Source organism: Lagenorhynchus albirostris, chromosome 21, assembly GCF_949774975.1.
Source record: "Lagenorhynchus albirostris chromosome 21, mLagAlb1.1, whole genome shotgun sequence".
In the NCBI taxonomy this organism is placed as follows: Eukaryota; Metazoa; Chordata; class Mammalia; order Artiodactyla; family Delphinidae; genus Lagenorhynchus; species Lagenorhynchus albirostris.
This window is the reverse complement of record NC_083115.1, coordinates 23,515,025-23,532,446: the sequence shown is the minus strand read 5'-3', so window position 1 is coordinate 23,532,446 and position 17,422 is coordinate 23,515,025. Positions and strand designations below refer to the sequence as shown.

At 44.3% G+C, this 17,422-nt stretch overlaps 1 long non-coding RNA gene across 3 annotated transcripts in view; it reads right to left on the bottom strand.

The window, feature by feature from the left end:
* LOC132512710 (uncharacterized) overlaps positions 1 to 17,422 on the bottom strand; it is a 67,358-nt gene that overhangs the window by 16,586 nt on the left and 33,350 nt on the right. The window lies entirely within an intron of this gene.

Here is a 17,422-nt window from a genome sequence, read left to right as displayed (position 1 = left end):
GGGTGCGGAGGGGAAAGCGGGGGGATTCCCGCACAGAGGATCGGTGCCAACCGGCACTCACCAGTCCGAGAGGCTTGTCTGCTCACCCGCCGGGGTGGGCGGGTCTGGGAGCTGAGGCTTGGGCTTCGGTCGGATCCCAGGGAGAGAACTGGGGTTGGCGACGTGAAAACAGCCTACAGGGGGTTAGTGCGCCACGGCTGGCCGGCAGGGAGTCCAGGGAAAAGCCTGGACCTGCCGAAGAGGCAAGAGACTTTTTCTTCCCTCTTTGTTTCCTGGTGCGCGAGGAGAGGGGATTCAGAGCGCCGCTTAAAGGAGCTCCAGAAACGGGCGCGAGCTGCGCCTATCAGCGCGGATCCCAGAGACGGGCATGAGACGCTAAGGCTGCTGCTGCTGCCACCAAGAAGCCTGTGTGTGAGCACATGTCACTCTCCACGCCGCCCCTCCCGGGAGCCTGTGCAGCCCGCCACTGCCAGGGTCCCGCAATACAGGGACAACTTCCCCGGGAGAACGCACGGCGCGCCTCAGGCTGGTGCAACGTCATGCTGGCCTCTGCTGCCGCAGGCTCGCCCTGTACTCCGTGCCCCTCCCTCCCCCCGGGCCTGAGTGAGCCAGAGCCCCCGAAGCAGCTGCTCCTTTAACCCCGTCCTGTCTGAGCGAAGCACAGACGCCCTCAGGCAACCTACACGCAGAGGCGGGGCCATATCCAAAGCTGAACCCCAGGAGCTGTGCGAACAAAGAAGAGAAAGGGAAATCTCTCCCAGCAGCCTCAGGAGCAGCGGATTAAAGCTCCACAATCAACTTGATGTACCTGCATCTGTGGAATACCTGAAAAGACAACGAATCACCCCAAATTGAGGAGGTGTACATTGGGAGCAATGATATATATATATATTTCCCTTTTTCTCTTTTTGTGAGTGTGTATGTGTATGCTTCTGTGTGTGATTTTGTCTGTATAGCTTTGCTTTTACCATTTGTTCCAGGGTTCTGTCTGTCCTTTTTTTTCTATTACTTAAAAAAATTTTTTTCATAATAATTTTTTTTATTTTAATAACTTTATTTTATTTTACTTTATTTTATTTTATCTTCTTCTTTCTTTCTTTTTTTTCTCCCTTTTATTCTGAGCCATGTGGAGGACAGGCTCTTGGTGCTCCAGCCGGGTGTCAGGGCTGGGCCACTGAGGTGGGAGAACCAACTTCAGGACACTGGTCCACAAGAGACCTCACAGCACCACGTAATACCAAACGGTGAAAATCTCCCAGAGATCTCCATCTCAACGCCAAGACCCAGCTCCACTCAATGACCAGCAAGCTACAGTGCTGGACACCCTATGCCAAACAACTAGCAAGACAGGAACACAACCCCATCCATTAGCACAGAGGCTGCCTAAAATCATAGTAAGACCACAGAAACCCCAAAACACACCACCAGATGTGGACCTGCCCACCAGAAAGACAAGATCCAGCCTCATCCACCAGAACACAGGCACTAGTCCCCTCCACCAGGAAGCCTACACAACCCACTGAACCAACCTTAGCCACTGGGGACAGACACCAAAAACAACGGGGACTACGAACCTGCAGCCTGCAAAAAGGAGACCCCAAACACAGTAAGATAAGCAATATGAGAAGACAGAGAAACACACAACAAATGAAGGAGCAAGGTTAAAAACCCACCAGACCTAACAAATGAGGAGGAAATAGGCAGTCTATCTGAAAAAGAATTCAGAATAATGATAGTAAAGATGATACAAAATCTTGGAAATAGAATGGAGAAAATACAAGAAAGGTTTAACAAGGACCTAGAAGAACTAAAGGGCAAACAAACAGAGATGAACAACACAATAAATGAAATTTAAAATTCTCTAGAAGGGATCAGTAGCAGAAGAACGGATAAGTGACCTGGAAGATAAAATAGTGGAAATAACTACTGCACAGCAGAATAAAGAAAAAAGAATGAAAAGAATTGAGGACAGTCTCAGAGACCTCTGGGACAATACTAAACACACCAACATTTGAATTATAGGGGTCCCAGAAGAAGAAGAGAAAAAGAAAGGGACTGAGAAAATATTTGAAGAGATTATAGTTGAAAACTTCCCTAATATGGGAAAGGAAATAGTTAATGAAGTCCAGGAAGCACAGAGAGTCCCATACAGGATAAATCCAAGGAGAAACACGCCAAGACACATATTAATCAAACTATCAAAAATTAAATACAAAGAACAAATATTAAAAGCAGCAAGGGAAAAACAACAAGTAACACATAAGGGAATCCCCATAAGGTTAACAACTGATCTTTCAGCAGAAACTCTGCAAGCCAGAAGGGAGTGGCAGGACATATTTAAAGTGATGAAAGAGAAAAACCTACAACCAAGATTACGCTACCCAGCAAGGATCTCATTCGGATTTGATGGAGAAATTAAAAGCTTACAGACAAGCAAAAGCTAAGAGAATTCAGCACCACCAAACCACCTTTACAACAAATGCTAAAGGAACTTCTCTAGGCAGGAAACACAAGAGAAGGAAAAGACCTCCAATAATAAACCCAAAACAATTAAGAAAATGGGAATAGGAACATACATATCAATAATTACCTTAAATGTAAATGGATTAAATGCCGCAACCAAAAGACATAGGCTGGCTGAATGGATACAAAAACAAGACCGTATATATGCTATCTACAAGAGACCCACTTCAGACCTAGGGACACATACAGACTGAAAGTGAGGGGATGGAAAAAGATATTCCATGCAAATGGAAATCAAAAGAAAGCTGGAGTAGCAATTCTCATATCAGACAGAGTAGACTTTAAAACACAGACTATTACAAGAGACTATGAAGGACACTACATAATGATCAAGGGATCAATCCAAGAAGAAGATATAACAATTGTAAATATTTATGTGCCCAACATAGGAGCACCTCAATACATAAGGCAAATACTAACAGCCATAAAAGGGGAAATCGACAGTAACACAATCATAGTAGGGGACTTTAACACCCCACTTTCACCAATGGACAGACCATCCAAAATGAAAATAAATAAGGAAACACAAGCTTTAAATGATTCATTAAACAAGATGGACTTAATTGATATTTATAGGACATTCCATCCAAAAACAACACAATACACATTCTTCTCAAGTGCTCATGGAACATTCTCCAGGATAGATCATATCTTGGGTCACAAACCAACCTTTGGTAAATTTAAGGAAATTGAAATTGTATCAGTATCTTTTCCGACCACAACACTATGAGACTAGGTATCAATTATAGGAAAAAATCTGTAAGAAATACAAACACGTGGAGGCTAAACAACACCCTACTTAATAACCAAGAGATCACTGAAGAAATCAAAGAGGAAATCAAAAAATACCTAGAAACAGATGACAATGAAAACACAACTACCCAAAACCTATGGGATGCAGCAAAAGCAGTTCTAAGAGGGAAGTTTATAGCTATACAAGCCTACCTTAAGAAACAAGAAACATCTCAAATAAACAACCTAACCTTACACCTGAAGCAATCAGAGAAAGAAGAACAAAAAACCCCAAAGTTAGCAGAAGGAAAGAAATCATAATGATCAGATCAGAAATAAATGAAAAAGAAATGAAGGAAACAATAGCAAAGATCAATAAAACTAAAAGCTGGTTCTCTGAGAAGATAAACAAAATTGATAAACCATTAGCCAGACTTATCAAGAAAAAAAGGGAGAAGACTCAAATCAATAGAATTAGAAATGAAAAAGGAGAAGTAACAACTGACACTGCAGAAATACAAAGGATCATGAGAGATTACTACAAGCAACTCTATGCCAATAAAATCAACAACCTGGAAGAAATGGACAAATTCTTGGAAACGCACAACCTTCCAAGACTGAACCAGGAAGAAATAGAAAATATGAACAGACCAATCACAAGCACTGAAATTGAAACTGTGATTAAAAATCTTCCAACAAGCAAAAGCCCAGGACCAGATGGCTTCACAGGCGAATTCTATGAAACATTTAGAGAAGAGCTAACACCTATCCTTCTCAAACTATAGCAGAAGGAGGAACACTCCCAGATTCATTCTACAAGGCCACCATCACTCTGATACCAAAACCAGACAAAGATGTCACAAAGAAAGAAAACTACAGGCCAATATCACTGATGAACATAGATGCAAAAATCCTCAACAAAATACTAGCAAACAAAATCCAACAGCACATTAAAAGGATCATACACTATGATCAAGTGGGGTTTATCCCAGGAATGCAAGGATTCTTCAATATATGCAAATCAATCAACGTGATACACCATATTAACAAATTGAAGGAGAAAAACCATATGATCATCTCAATCGATGCAGAAAAAGCTTTCAACAAAATTCAACACCCATTTATAATAAAAACCCTCCAGAAAGTAGGCATAGAGGGAACTTTCCTCAACATAATAAAGGCCATATACGACAAACCCACAGCCAACATTGTTCTCAATGGTGAAAAACTGAAACCATTTCCACTAAGATCAGGAACAAGACAAGGTTGCCTACTCTCACCACTATTATTCAAAATAGTTTTGGAAGTTTTAGCCACAGCAATCATAGAAGAAAAAGAAGTAAAAGGAATCCAAATCGGAAAAGAAGAAGTAAAGCTGTCACTGTTTGCAGATGACGTGATACTATACATAGAGAATCCTAAGGATGCTACCAGAAAACTACTAGAACTAATCAATGAATTTGGTAAAGCAGCAGGATACAAAATTAATGCAGAGAAATCTCTTGCATTCCTATACACTAATGATGAAAAATCTGAAAGTGAAATCAAGAAAACACTCCCATTTACCATTGCAACAAAAAGAATAAAATACCTAGGAATAAACCTACCTAAGGAGACAAAAGACCTGTATGCAGAAAATTATAAGACACTGATGAAGGAAATTAAAGATGATACAAATAGATGGAGAGATATACCATGTTCTTGGATTGGAAACATCAACATTGTGAAAATGACTCTACTACCCAAAGCAATCTACAGATTCAATGCAATCCCTATCAAACTACCACTGGCATTTTTCACAGAACTAGAACAAAAAATTTCACCATTTGTATGGAGACAAAAAAGACCCCGAATAGCAAAAGCAATCTTGAGAACAAAAAACGGAGCTGGAGGAATCAGGCTCCCTGACTTCAGACTATACTACAAAGCTACAGTAATCAAGACAGTATGGTTCTGGCACAAAACCAGAAATATAGATCAATGGAACAGGACAGAAAGCCCAGAGATAAACCCACGCACATATGGTCACCTTATCTTTGATAAAGGAGGCAAGAATATACAGTGGAGAAAAGACAGCCTCTTCAATAAGTGGTGCTGGGAAAACTGGACAGCTACATATAAAAGAATGAAATTAGAACACTCCCTAACACCATACACAAAAATAAACTCAAAATGAATTAAAACCTAAATGTAAGGCCAGACACCATCAAACTCTTAGAGGAAAACATAGGCAGAAGACTCTATGACATAAATCACAGAAAGATCCTTTTTGACCCACCTCCTAGAGAAACGGAAATAAAAACAAAAATAAACAAATGGGACCTAATGAAACTTAAAAGCTTTTGCACAGCAAAGGAAACCATAAACAAGATGAAAAGACGACCCTCAGAATGGGAGAAAATATTTGCAAATGAAGCAACTGACAAAGGATTAATCTCCAAAACATACAAGCAACACATGCAGCTCAATATCAAGAAAAACAAACAACCCAATCCAAAAATGTGCAGAAGACCTAAATAGAGATTTCTCCAAAGAAGATATAGAGATTGCCAACAAACACATGAAAGAATGCTCAACATCATTAATCATTAGAGAAATGCAAATCAAAACTACAATGAGATATCATCTCACACTGGTCAGTACGGCCATCTTCAAAAAATCTACAAACAATAAATGCTGGAGAGGGTGTGGAGAAAACGGAAACTTCTTGCACTGTTGGTGGGAACGTAAATTGATACAGCCACTATGAAGAACAGTATGGAGGTTCCTTAAAAAACTGAAAATAGAACTACCATATGACCCAGCAACCCCACTCCTGGGCATATACCCTGAGAAAACCATAATTCAAAGAGTCATGTACCAAAATGTTCATTGCCGCTCAATTTACAATAGCCAGGACATGGAAGCAACCTAAGTGTCCATCAACAGATGAATGGATAAAGAAGATATGGCACATATATAAAATGGAATATTACTCAGCCATAACAAGGAACGAAACTGAGTTATTTGTAGTGAGGTGGATGGACCTAGAGACTGTCATACAGAGTGAAGTAAGTCAGAAAGAGAAAAACAAATACCATATGCTAACACATATATATGGAATATAAAAAAAAAAGAAAGAAAATCATCAGAAGAACCTACGGGCAAGATGGGAATAAACATGCAGACCTACTAGAGAATGGACTTGAGGATACGGGGAGGGGGAAGAGTAAGCTGGGACAAAGTGAGAGAGTGGCATGGACATATATACACTACCAAACGTAAAATGGATAGCTAGTGGGAAGCAGCCGCATAGCACAGGGAGATCAGCTCCGTGCTTTGTGACCAGCTAGAGGGGTGGGATAGGGAGGGTGGGAGGGAGGGAGGGAGACGCAAGAGGGAAGAGATATGGGGACATATGTATATGTATGACTGATTTACTTTGTTATAAAGCAGAAACTGACACACCATTGTAAGGCAATTATACTGTAATAAAGATGTTAAAAAAAAAGACTAAAAAATAAAACTAAAAAAGAAAAGAAAACATATGGCTTCATCAATGATATGGCATTTGATTACATTTAATCATGTAAAGTTATTATCACAATTAGGCCATATGAAGTCACCAGTAAGTGCTTTATTGAATTCATTAGCAGGTGTGAAAGGTCGCTGGGGAACATGTAATCTCGAAAGGCTCAGCAAATTGGCAAATAAAATGACAGAGAATCTCACACACGAGTTGCTCTTTATAAACCAAAACACACTGTGTCCTCTGGGACAGACCCCAGGTTTCGCTACGGCTCCCCTGGAGACCTGACATCCCGCTGTCCCGTGGGCAGCTGGTGGATCTGGACTCCTGCCTGGGTGTGTGTCCAGCTCTGCAAACCACTGAGACCCCTGGTAGTCCGGAGTCCCAGCCCCTCACTGGCCCTCAGTGGAGCCCTGCAGTTCAAACAAGACGAGGCTGTGGGGAGACTAGGAAACAGTGATTCCTCTTTCCAGCCAGCTTAGTCTAGCCTGTCGTGACTCATGCCCCCATCTCTCATTCCAAGAATTAACACCGATTTCTTGTGAAATTTGCCTGTTTGCCCTTTGTATGCGTTTCAGCAGCTTGTGAGAACCCGTGAGCATCTTGGGCTGCGGTCACTTGCACTCCAGGCGGCTGCTTCCCAAGCCTCCGGCGCCAAGGCCCAGGCTGACCGTTACTCACCCCTCCTAGTCAGGCGTGTTTTGGGGGTTTGCACAGTTAGAAAGTGGGGTGAGGGCGCCTTAGTCCTGGTAATGATACTCCAGATGGTGAGGTTCAGACAGCTGGGAAGCTGGCAGCGCCCCAGGATCTCAGAGCATCTGAGGGTTAGAGTCCGTTTCCAGAAGAAACTAAAACCTGGGTTCTGCGTTGCTAAGATCTAGGGTCAGGCTCGCTCCGCTTGCACTCACGCTCTTTCCTTTCTCGCTCATCCTGAGCCGAGCTGTGCTCCTCTCCCTCCCAGAAGCGATGCATCGAGGGTGCAAGCTCCCCAGGCCTGGAAGACCCACGACCAGGAAGCGACCCTGGAGACGAGAACCTGCACTTGTCTCAGGAAAGCAGAGGTCCCAGGAGGCGGTGGGTGAGCCCAGCGGGGTGAGCCTGCCGGCAGCCCGAACCTCGGCATCGGTAAACTGTCTGCAGCTGGGCAGGGCTTGCTGGCGCCGGGGCCTCCTTCCTCACCTGGCACTTGGACCATCCAGATGTTTCTGTTCGTCCTCTTCGATCCTCTGCTCCCTTTCGAATCATCCCCTTTTCGCCAGCTCTCCAGTCGAGGCTGAGATTTGAAGCTTCCTTCCTCCTGGACCATCCAGCTCGAATCCCGTGATGCAAAGAGCAGGTGCCGTTCTCTGGTGTTTCCCACTTCCTGGGGCTGCAGCTGGTGACCTTGTTCAGCCAGAAGATATGCTTTGTGAGGGCTCAAACTGAGGCTGAGTATTTTCTGTGTATTAATATAAGGACCTGTCTGGTCTGGACTGTACTTCTTGTGACTCAGTGGTAATGGGCAATTACAAAGCCCGTAATTACACTTTGAAACTGGATGCCATTCCTTAGAGTTTTCAAAGCTTGGCCCCTGATTGGTTCCAGGTCAGGAAGACATGTTAAATGTTTGTAATATGCTTAGTTTCAAGCAAAATTAACCCGCAAAATTGACCTTGCAGCAGTAAACTGCTAACCTTGAAAAGCACTCTTTTTTTTTCCCTCTCAGAATGGGGAGCTCCGACAGTACATTTTTCCAATAGATATTTCTCAGCTCTGAGAAGGTACATAAAGTGTGTAAGTCAGTATGTACATTTTGGGCTGCTGATTCCCATTCACTGACATATAGTAAATTACAATTTCTATAATTAAGACATTGAAGAATGGCTTAGCATGGCCTGTTTTTGTTGTAAAAATCCAGTTTCATGAAATTTGTGTGAGGAAAAGTAACAAGAGAATTTAGTGTGTTCTTCAAGCTTTAGTTCCTGGCGCGACTGATCTTACATGGATGGAGTGGGCAGGGGTTTGTGGATGTTTCCCTTTGTGGGCCACACAGTTGTGCCCATGACTCAGCTCAATTGTTACAGCAGGAGAGCGGGTAATTCTTAGATGAGCATCTGTGGCTGCGTTTCATTAAAACTTTATTTACAAAAGCAGATGATCACTGAATTTGGCCTGTGGAAATTTATAATTTGCTAATTATAAATTATAATTTGCTAATTCTTGACCTAGAGATTTTAAATATTTACTTAATTCCATTCAACAGAACAGGCCCTGGGCTAAGTAATAATGAGGGAAAAATGAGAAAGACAATTCGGAGTTTATCAGGAGATGATAGTTCTAATTCAATGTCTTTCTTTCTTTCTTTCTTTCTTTTTTTGTTTTTTAGGTCACTCTGTGTCGCATGCAGGATCTTGGTTCCCTGACCGGGGATCGGACCCGTGCTCACTGCATTGAGAGTGCAGAGTCTTAACCACTAGACTGCCAGGGAAGTCCCTCCAATTCAATTTCTTAACTGGAACTATTTAAAACAAAATATTTTCTTGGATCAGTCTCCTAAGGCAAAAGGAATAAAAGCAAAAATGAACAAATGGAACCAAATTAAACTGAAAAGCTTTTGCATAGCAAAGGAAACCACTGACAAAACGAGAAAACAACCTACAGAGTGGGAGAACATATTTGCTAATGATGTGACCGACAAGGGTTAATCTCCAAAATATACAAACAGCTCATACAACTCAATGTTGAAAAGACAAACAACTCATTCAAAAAATGGGCAGAAGACCTGAATAGACATTTCTACAAAGAAGACATACAGGTGACCAACTGGCACATGAAAAGATGCTCAACATTGTTAATTATTAGAGAAAAGCAAATCAAAACTGCAATGAGATATCACCTCACACCAGTCAGAATGGCGATCATCAAAAAGTCTACAAATAACCAATGCTGGTGAGGATGTGGAGAAAAGGGAACCTTCCTACACTGTTGGTGGGAATGTAAATTGGTGTAGCCACTATGGAAAACAATGGAGGTTCCTCAAAAAACTAAAAATAGAGCTACCATATGATCCAGCAATTCTACTCCTGGGTATGTATCTGGAAAAAAATGAAAACACTAATTCAAAAAGATACATGCACCCCAATGTTCATAGCACCACTATTTATAATAGCTAAGACATTGAAGCAACCCAAGTGCCCATCAACAGATGACTGGATTAAGATACACACACACACACACACACACACATATACACACAATGGAATATTACTCAGCCATAAAAAAGAATGAAATAATGTCATTTGCAGCGACGTGGATGGAGAATATTATATTTAGTGAAGTAAGTCAGAGAAAGATAAATATTGTATGATATCATTTATATGTGGAATCTAAAAAATAATACGAATGAATCTATTTACAAAACAGCAATAGACTTCCACATAGAAAACAAACCTGTGGTTACCAAAGGGGAGAGGGAAAGGGGGAGGGACAAATTAGGGGCATGGGATCAACAGATACAAACTACTATACATAAAATAGATAAGCAACAAGGATTTACTGTAGAGCACAGGGACTTATAAATATTATCTTGTAATAACCTACAATGGAGTATAATCTGCAAAAATACTGAATCACCATGCTGTACACCTGAAACTAACATAATATTGTAAATCGACTATACTTCTAAGAGCCGGTGCAATGTCCCAGCATCTTTCCCTCTGCCATGAGGCTGGCAACGCTGCAGATGTGGGAGATTCTTTCTCCGTGGGACTGAGGGTGAAACTGATTGAGCTGGTGAATTGACGAAGCAGCGCCTCTGTTAGCTTGTGAGGGATGAACCTGGGCAAGTAGTGAAGCTTTGCTTTTTTAACCCACAGAGGTTTTCTGAGGTTGTCTGTTACCATGGCAGGGCTTGGTCCGTCCTGATTAATATGGTCAAGAGGGGCTTGAGGCAGAGCTATCCAGGTGAGGATACAGGGTACCCACTGATTCATCGTTCACACATTTGCCAACTGCTCTGAGACACCTGTGGGGACAAGATGAGTAAAACATGATTCCTGCCTTCAAGGAAATTAGGGCATCACAGGGAAAGAGCGGTGGAGCAAAGTGCTGCACAGGATTACCAAGGACAGACACTGTTACATCCCTGGGAAAGCCTGGAATAAACCGTAGGGTATTGAAACTTTCCTAAGAGATTGTAGGGAGTTACATATTCAAGAATCTTATTAAGTGGTTGCTTCTAAAGGGTAGAATTACTGAAGGTTTCAGAAAAGCAAACCCCTGGTGAAAGGCAGCGTCGGTTCTGTCTGAGGAAGGGCAGCCTGACCAATCCAGGATTTCCAAAAGGTGCGCATGGATAAAAGATACTGTTGTTGTAATCTACATAAGATTTAAAAAAGGAGAGCAAAATGCTGACTTACTGGTATCTTTCTGGAAGGAAACGGGCAACTCTGTTTCTCAGGGGTAAGTGCAGGACCTTATTTGAAGTTCCTCTAAGTGCTCTTCAGAAAACAAGATGTGAGGTGGTTGAGAATCTGCCTGCCAATGCAGGGGACATGGGTTCGAGCCCTGGTCTGGGAAGATCCCACATGCCGCGGAGCAACTAGGCCCGTGAGCCACAGCTACTGAGCCTGCGCGTCTGGAGCCTGTGCTCCGCAACAAGAGAGGCCGTGATAGAGAGAGGCCCGCGCACCACGATGAAGAGTGGCCCCCGCTCGCCACCACTAGAGAAAGCCCTCGCACAGAAATGAAGACCCAACACAGCCATAAATAAATTAATAAATAAAGCAAACTGTCAACAAGTAAAAATAAATAAACACTAAAAAAAAAAAAAAAGAGTCCTGCTCTGTCTAAAAGTACTGGTCATCATTGGAGATGATTTTGGAATTTGGTACATTTAACGGAAGCAAATGACTGAAGACTGAAGCCAAGAATGGAAGGCCTGGACTCAGCTGAACACCGTTTGTCTCCGAGGTAGAAGAACCCCCCACAGAGCCGGGACGTTGTTGGCATCAACAACCTCAATGGGAGGATTCCCCCAAAGGCAGTTCTCACACGGCTGCCTTCCCTCCTTCGCCTGGGCAATACCCCCCTCACCCCCGCAGCAGGCCAGGCGCCTCCTGCCGGGACCGTGCTATAGCAGGTTGGGTGTTCTGGCTCCACTACCCAGACTGCTATTTTCATTTCCCAGCCTCTCTGCCTGAAACAGACTGGAACAGACCGGACTTTGATTCAGAAACTTGTTAAAACAGACCTTCAAGCAAACCCCAAATCAAGGAGTCAACAAGAGCAAAAATTCTTTTTGAGGAGCATTGGGTTCAACACTCTGGAAACTCCCATTAAAACCAGGATCTGGCCAAGGAAGGGAAAAAGGGTGATGGGGAAAATTAATCCCTTTATTTTGGTTATCACATTTTTTTTTTTTTGCGGTACGCGGGCCTCTCACTGTTGCAGCCTCTCCTGTTGCGGAGCACAGGCTCCAGACGCGCAGGCTCCGGGTGCGCAGGCTCAGCGGCCATGGCTCACGGGCCCAGCCGCTCCGCCGCATGTAGGATCTTCCCGGACCGGGGCATGAACGCGCGTCCCCTGCATCGGCAGGTGGACTCCCAACCGCTGCGCCACCAGGGAAGCCCATGGTTATCACATTTTTAAAAGATTAAACCTGGTTGAAAAACCACAGAGACAGTCCCAGACGGAAAACGGCAGGTTTCTCCCCACTTGGAGAGCCTGTGGAAGGAGGGCTGCTGTGGCTTGGTGACCAGTGCTGGTCCTGCCTGCGCTGCTCTTCTGAGGTTCATCTGAACAGCCCGGAGATCTGCCTTTTTCTTTCTCACCCGCCCCTCACAGCCCACCCCCTTCCCAAGTCTCTCTCCAAAGGCTCTGCTTCCCTCCCAGAAGCTCAGGATCTGGACAGTCGCAGCACAGGCACCTCTGACAGCTGACCCAGCGTGGAAGCTGCCTGTGGCCACCGGGTCCTAGTGGAGTCTCAGGAGCTTTAGAAAAATACCTATCCACTGTCTTGAAAATCAGAAGGAGGACAGTGATTTCATCCTTGTTCTCCTTGTCTTGTGGATATTTCAAAATGGCACCCAGTACACAAAAGTTAACTCAAAATGGATTGAAGACTTGAACATAAAACCTAAAACCATAAAATTTCTAGAAGAAAACATAGGCAGTAAGTTCTGCGAATGGGTCCTGCTGATGATTTTTTTGGATGTGACACCAAAAACAAAGGCAACAAAAGCATAAACAACAAACAAGAGGGACTACATCAAACTAAGATGCTTCTGCACAGCAAAGGAATCCATCAACAAAATGAGAAGGCAACCTATCAAATGGGAGAAAACGTCTAACAAGGGGTTAATATCCAAAATATAATAAACTCAAACAACTCAATAGGAAAAAAAACCCCAATCTTATTTAAAAAATGAGCAGAAGATCTGAAGAGATGTTTCTCTAAAGAAGACATACAAATGCCAACAGGTACATGAAAAGATGCTCAACATCACTCATCACCAGGAAAATACAAATCAAAGCCACAATGAGATGTCACCTGACACTGTCAGAATGGCCATCATTAAAAAGACAAGAAATAACAAATGTTGGCAAAGATGTGAAGAAAAGGGAACCCTTGTGCATTGTTGGTGGGAATGTAAATTGGTACAGCCACTATGGAGAACAGTCTGGAGGTTCCTCAAAAAGTTAAAAATTAGGGGGCTTCCCTGGTGGTGCAGTGGTTGAGAATCTGCCTGCCAATGCAGGGGACACGGGTTCGAGCCCTGGTCTGGGAAGATCCCACATGCCGCGGAGCAACTGGGCCTGTGAGCCATGGCCACTGAGCCTGCGCGTCTGGAGCCTGTGCTCCGCAACAAAAGAGGCCGCGATAGTGAGAGGCCCGCGCACTGCGATGAAGAGTGGACCCTGCTCGCCACAACTAGAGAAAGCCCTCGCACAGAAACGAAGACCCAACACAGCCAAAAATAAATAAATAAATAAATAAACAAACAAATAAATAAATAAATGAAAAAAAAAGTTAAAAATTAGGGACTTCCTGGGAGGTCACTGGTTAAGACTCTGTGCTCCCAATGCAGGGGGCCTGGGTTCCATTCCTGGTCGGGGAACTATATTCTGCATGCCGCAACTAAAGATCCCACGTGCCGCAACTAAGACCTGGCGCAGCCAAATAAATAAATAAATATTTAAAAAATTAAACTATGATATGATCCAGCAATTCCACTTCTGAAGAAAATGAAAACACTAACATGGAAAGATATATGCACCCCCATGTTTACAGCAGCATTTAAATAGCCAAGATATGGAAGCAAACTGAGTGTCCATTGATGGATGAATCAATAAAGAAAAATGTAACACACACGCACACGCACACACACACACAAATACTAGTCAGCCATAGAAAAGGAAATCTTGCCATCTGTGACAACATGGATGGACCTAGAGGGTATTATGCCAAGTAAAATAAGTCAGAGAAAGACAAACACTGTATGATCTCATATGCGGAATTAAAAAAAAACAACACATGACAAAAACTGACCTCACGGTTACAGAAAACAGATTGGTGGTTACCAGAGGAAGGATTAGGGGTGGGTGAAATGGGTGCGGGTCCAAAGCTACAAATTTCCAGTTATAAGTCCTGGGACGCACTATACTGCACAGTGAGCGTGGTCTCATTCCGAAGCAAAGGTGTCCAGTGATTTTGGTGAATCTCACCCAGCTCTGCAGGTCAGTGGTGCCTCAACACAAATGGGATGAGAGGGGAGATCATGCTTGTAACCCTATCATTGCAAAGGGAGCCTCTGAACAGACGGGTCAGCTGGTAAATGTGTAGTACAGGTTTTCTCTATTTAATAGGTCGTTTTAAGAGGGATGCGTTGATTCCATGACATGCTAGTTTAAAGCCATCCAGAACTATGTATTCCTTTATTTAAGACGCACATTTTCCCACTTGGGGCGTGAGAAAAAGTACGGTGTTCACTCATCGTACTTTCCCTCTGGTTTCTATTTCCCTTGTTTTTAAAGACTCTTTATCAGCTCCAAAAGATGAAACATCCTCAAATACGAAAGGTCTGCTCTCTATTTGAAAAGACTAGCCCCAAGAAACACACCCACATTTCCACAGACTTCAAAACTGTTCATTAAAATGCATTGAAAGAGAAGAATGTTGAGAAGGGCTGGTGGGGGTCTTGGGGTGCCCACTCTGGGGGACACACACTGGAGAAGGGCTGTGGGGTCTTGTAAAGTATCCAACAAGATTGTCTACGGAGAGATTTCTTAGAAACAGAAGGTGTAATCAGGAGATGTGGATAACCAAGGGCAGTTAACTGTAAGTTTTAACCAGGTGATCACAGGAGTCAGGTCGTCACGTCTATGGTTAAGCACTGGGATATCTTGTTTAATTTTTTCAACTGGCAACCAATTTAAAAAATAGTTCTGTTCCCTGCTAATCAATCATGCATTAACAAGCAATAAATATTTGAACCCTCTGCTAGGTACTACAGGTGTTAAAAGAGACAGAAGGTGATTTTAACCTAGTCTGGAAATCAAGATGCGTGCACAGGATGACCTGACTGGAACCAGGAATATATTGAGAATCAACAGCACAGAGAAAAGCACAGGGACTGGGAAATGAGGTGGCAGAGGAAACGGGCTGTAACCTGGAAAATAAAACATGGGTGGTGGTCAATTCCCCGTTTGCTCGTCCAGAGCTCACTGATCCTTGAAGCCCGACTTTCACGTAATTCAGTGGTTTGGTGCATGTTCCCCTCCCCAGCATTCTTGAAAATGTTTAATGTGTGGGACCAGCCAGCTTATTGAAAAGTTACAATTTAATGAACCAAAAATATTGTGTAAGGCCTATATTCAACATTAAGCGGGCAGACTGCATAGAAAGACAGGATTTCACCTTCATCTACAAAACCCATTCACAGTCTGCACATGTGCAAAGCCCGGGGGTGTGTGATTTGGCCCTGCGGCTCCATGCTTCGACCTCGAAGCTTCCTGCACACGCAGGCCCCCAGCCTCCTGGGCTGTGCTGTCAGAACCAAGACGGGGCAGTGCCAGCCGGCACCGCGGGTCAGCATGGGCCGTGGGCGTGGTGGCTGCCGTGGAGCTCAGCAAGCCTTGTTGAGGTAAGTGGGCTGTGGACTCATTGTCTCGGGCAGCACTCTCCATCCCCTTAGCTGTGCCAACCCTCAGGGGAATTTGGTGGGTGAGGACGTGTCAGACTAGAGGCCAACTCCAGCACCTGTGTGCGTGCGTTTGTGTGTATGTTTCCGTATGTGTATGTGCATAGTGTGGGTGCATGTGTGTGCACATGTGTAGTGTGTATGTGTGGGTGTATGTTGTGTATATACGCATGCACGTGTGTACTGTGTGCCTGTGTGTTTCCTCTGTGGGTGTTGCTTTGTGTGCACACGTGTCCTCTGCATGGACGTACACGTGTATACATGCGTATGTATTTTGCACATGTGTGTGATTGTGCACACGTTATGCATGTGTACGTGTGTTGTGTGCAAGCGATGGTATTATGAGGGGAGGTGGAGGCCGCTGAGCTGCCACAGGGACAGATATCGCGAGAGAACCAGGATCCAGACGGAACAGTGAGCGCAGGGGAGGCTCCAGCCTCGGGGCAGACCTGCCAGGCTCCTCCCAGCACCTGGTGGAGCTGCTCGCTGGATTCCTGCCGTGGGCTTCTCCCATCCTGTTCCAGTCTGTTCCGGTCCTGCCCCTTTGAGGGGGTCTACGCAGGGACACAACAGCTGACAGCGTTTCCCAATCCTCTTGGGTGGACTCAAGCTTTTACTGGCGGGACTGGTCAAAGGTCAAGGGTGCAACCCGTCGCCGAGGCGGGTGGTGGGGGCTCCTGACCCCCGTGTTCAGGAGGAACAAGCGGGCTGCGTGCACGCGTCCTGAGCGCAGAGACTCCACTCCTGTTCTTCCCGCAGGCACTTCCTTCTCCTCCTCCAGCCACTGCCCTGGAGTCTGATCCGGAGCTCTGCGCTCCAAAAGCGTTACAGCCCAGGGGCGGTTCCTTCCTCAGGGCCTCATTCCTGCTGAGCGAGAGGTTTCTTTGAACTGACCAAAGTCATATTTGCTTGATTCAGGTTCAATAGATTTCATGTCTGTCAATACAACTTAAAAATACCCCCGAACATACATGCCCTATTACAGACTTTCTTCCAGGTACACCTCCCTCACATATGAGTTAGCCTAATAATTTCTTCTCACTTCTGCAACAATAAACTTCTTTCCTGATCAGCTCTACCCAACAGTCACAATATCCCAAGTAGGCACTTGTAACGTAAAAGCTGATTACAGGAGGTGCCGAAGTTATGAGGCTCAGAAAATACGACCTATTCAATGAAAATCAGGAACCAGGGCTTAGAACTCTGCATACTTTCCTCAGACGCAAAGGAAATCCTAGGAGCCCAGGGGCCGCAGCTGTGGTCTCTCATTACGAGGAAGAGGAAGCAAAAGGGGAACAAACCTTAAAGAACAGGGAGGTAATAAATAGAATCATTTGTGGGCCGATGAGAATAACTACCAGGATAAGAGCCATGAAGCAAAGATTAATCGGCACGTCAGCGGTTTGCAAGTTTCGAGGAGTTTAACCACAGGAGGACGGCGCTCTAGTACACAGTCCTGCTGGGACCCGCGCGCAGACGG